General features: G+C 35.7%; 1 non-coding gene across 1 annotated transcript; it reads right to left on the bottom strand.

Moving 5' to 3' along the window:
- Window positions 1-2,904: 2,904 nt before the first annotated feature.
- Window positions 2,905-3,020, bottom strand: LOC128641543 (U5 spliceosomal RNA). The gene has a single exon (XR_008399559.1). It is a non-coding gene; the product is annotated as a U5 spliceosomal RNA (small nuclear RNA).
- Between the last annotated feature and the right edge of the window lie 698 nt (window positions 3,021-3,718).

The following is a 3,718-nucleotide window of genomic DNA, read 5'->3' as shown; positions in this document are numbered from 1 at the left end:
TAATGTTGAGAATATACATGGTGTTGTTTAATGTCTGATAATGATCATTTCAATGTTCTATTTAGTTTGTTTTGTCCCTTAACAAATTATTTCAGGCTGTCTTTATATCACAATTTAAATGCTTTAACCACTGTATTTTGTGTCCCTATTTACAACAGGGCAGTTACAAAGCTGAGTAACAAATATATCGCAGATCTGTATTGTGACGCTTCTTGCAGTGCTTATTATATACAGTATGTAAACTTAAAGGGACGGTCAACTCTAAATGTATTTATTGTTTTAAAATATAGTTAAGCCCTTTATTACCCATTCCCCAGTGTTCAGTTAAGAGCAAATGTAAATAATAATGTGCGCATGTGTACTGAGCATATTATAATAAAAATATCTGCACATGCGTACTGGGAGCTACAATAACAATACTAAGCAAAAACAAACTTAATAGTCATTCTAATACTGCTACTTACACAAATGGTTCACATGCTATTTGTACAGCAACATCTGGTGACTACAAAAAGATCCACCTTAACCCATGGACCTCGGGAACCACATTAGATATCAGTGATGTACAAGAAGCCCCATCCAACATCAGATCTATGTGACACCTTTCTCCATAAACAAATGAGACATCATTAGTGACAGACAGTGACAACAATCTCAGGAATCACTGGCTCTGTACCAGGCAGAACAACATCTGGAACTGGCACCAGAACCATCTCAATAGCAGCGTGCAGATGGCAGTGATACTATAAACAGCACCTAAATGGTTCAGACAAAATATCAGGGGGAAGGTAGCACAATATATACATAAGGTATCCTCACATGCTGTTGTAGTATTATACTAGGGGGTCAATTTATCAATGGCTTTGCAAGACTTTGAAGCCCTGCAACTGCAGGTTCCCACAAGAGAACCTACAGTCCGTATTTAACAAGCAGCGGTCATCAGACCGCTGCTTTTCTAACCTTTCGCCACCTCTAAGGTGGCAAATTTCAATTTCCCATGGTCTCGTCTGACCAGGGAGATTGACAGCTCCTGCCCACATGTGATTGGCTGTGCGCGGGCACTGGCGGGATTGCAATTGAGCACAAAATAGCGCTCGTGTGTAATGCTGAATTCCGCCATATATGCGCCTCTGTGCGCTGCAGCTTGATAAATTGACCTATAGATAGGAGCAATCTCAGATCTATCTTTATGAAGACTACTAGGTCTGATGTAAAACACAGACGTATAAAAATTTTATTAGTGATTAATTGATGTGTAGTTTATTAATAGAGGCTAATAAGTAGGTGCTTGAGGTTAATACATAGTTAAAGACACTGCTTTGTAAGTCTAGAGGGAAATCAGATAAATTCTGTTTTATGTAATGAATTATGAAGAATGCTAATTTATGGGGACCTTGGAAAATGTTCATAAATAATATATTTCAGAGAACACAAAGATTAAAACCTAAAATGTGCAAAGCATTTTGGGTGTATAAATGATCATACAGTAGAGAAAAAGCATCTAACTGGCTAGGTCAGTGCAGATGCTCAGGGGACTGCAGGGGAAATAATTATTTATTAACAGTCTCCCCAGGTTTACTGGCATATCAGCTTCTACAGTTCATAGCTGATTGCATGAAGATTATTCATTAAAGCTGATTAATCTTTCTGGTTTTAGTGCTGGGAAACTGCATGAATGTGATTATTTTCAGTGATTTGGATCAGATCAAATGATTCAAATCAGGGTTCATTTCCTGCAAACCAGGCACAGCCACTAGTAAATCTGACACACTCAGTACTGAAAGTGTCATCTGCTCTTTAGATTCATAGAGGAGTTGTGTTCAGCAACAGATCTTTGAATCACAGTTTAATAGGGAATCAGTTTTGTGAAAACAAACACTCAAACTATAAATATTTTTTTATGTATTTCAGTCACAGCTGTTTCCCTATTACACTATGTGATTATAATTATAATATACATTTCAGATAAATTTCTTAATCTGTTTAATACTTTTGAAAATATCTCACATGAATTGTTTGATATCTAAACTGTGTGAATGTATTAGATTGCACAATACACAATCATAGACAAATGTGCTTTTTAATTCCCTTCCTAACTCTTTTGCCAGCACTTAAAGTTCCCTCCATTTAGTCTGATTCCCTCCTGTCCTAATGAGTCACTGAATCACTGACTCCCAAGATGAGTTACAGACAACTCTGCAAGTCCCAGGTAAAGTACAAGCTTTTACTGAGTCTGAGTCACACACAGCACAGAACAGCTCAGGATTAGTATAAACTGCAGTGTGTGCTGTGTGTGAGTCAGATATAAGTTTCAGTAAAAATCTAATACAAACAGATATCCATTTAACATTAAAAACAGGTTAAAAATAACAATACACATGAATAACTTTCTTCACTGTCTAGAAACAGCAGAGCTGCGCACTGTTATATAACGCTGTGTGATTCAGGCAAAGACTCATACAAGCTCTCTGCTGAGTGAAACACCCACAGATCATATTACAGATTCACCTTCACTCACAAGGAAGTGGCTTTTACACAGCACAGGCAATGAACTGAATCAGAATCACTTTCATGATTCAATTCACCCAGTTCACTGCAGAGAGTCGAGTCGGTGATTTAAATCAGTGATTCCCTAGCCAAGCCTATTGCATTGTAATATTCAGCAGCAGTTACTGTTGTCACTTGCTCGTGCTGTGTGTGTCCAGCAGGGGGCGGTAAAACAATGTGCTACTTTTACTTATATTATTAAAGTTTCTAGCTTGTTGCAAAATATCTAATAGCAACTAATGTTTTTATTATCTGATAAATAATTATTACAAATTAAACTAAGTAACAAACTGAGTTCAAAAAGTAATCGGCTAATTAGAAGTGGATTTCTTTATTCTGTCTTTTACCATAATGTTTAGCTCTGCATGTGGCAGAGCCTCAAAAAATTTAGAATAACTCATGGTTGTTCCTCTCCACGGAAATCTTTAGTAAAAGGCGAAAGATTTATTCGATCTGAAGAGAAACCAGAGTATACTGAACAGTAAACGGATTAAAAGGGGGGATTAGTTCAAACCCTTTTAAAATAAGAGAGAGAGAGAATTGTTGATTGTATTATTTACACTATATATTACTAAGTATTAAGGTATGGAAATTGTAACAATCAATAAAATCCTAAGAAATAGAAAATAATTATTTAAAAAGTAAACCTATTTGAACGATTGCTACAGCTAGGAGCACAGCATTATGGGTATGCAAATGAGAACAGTCTAGCTGTGATTAGCTGTGTAGTGAGTAATAACTTTACTGAAGCTTTACAGAGCATGAAATATCAACAACAAAATTCTGATGTAAAAAGTACAAACCTGTTTCAGATAAGAGAGAGAAAAACTCTGTCTATATAATTACAGAATAACTTATTAGTAAATGATTCTTTTCTTTACAAGGATGAGTGAGATATATTATTTACTGCACAACAGATTCACCAGGAACCTCTCAAGCTTTGTTAGTTTTGTCATTTCAGCCTCACGTTATTTTATGCTGCTGATTTTCTGTAGTACTTTAGTAACAATCTTGTTTATTTTATCAGCTCACATCTCATTAGCTTTGTTCATTATTCAAATAATTTATTAGTGTTTGTAAATGTGCTACTGAGCTGCAAAACTATTTACCTAATATCTTATAGAGTAACATTGTAGGTAACACTGTTACTCAAGTAACAATCCAGCTGAAT

Source organism: Bombina bombina, chromosome 10 (genome assembly GCF_027579735.1).
Source record: "Bombina bombina isolate aBomBom1 chromosome 10, aBomBom1.pri, whole genome shotgun sequence".
NCBI lineage: Eukaryota > Metazoa > Chordata > Amphibia > Anura > Bombinatoridae > Bombina > Bombina bombina.
The sequence above is the reverse complement of the archived record's forward strand: the minus strand, read 5'-3'. Positions and strand labels throughout refer to the sequence as shown.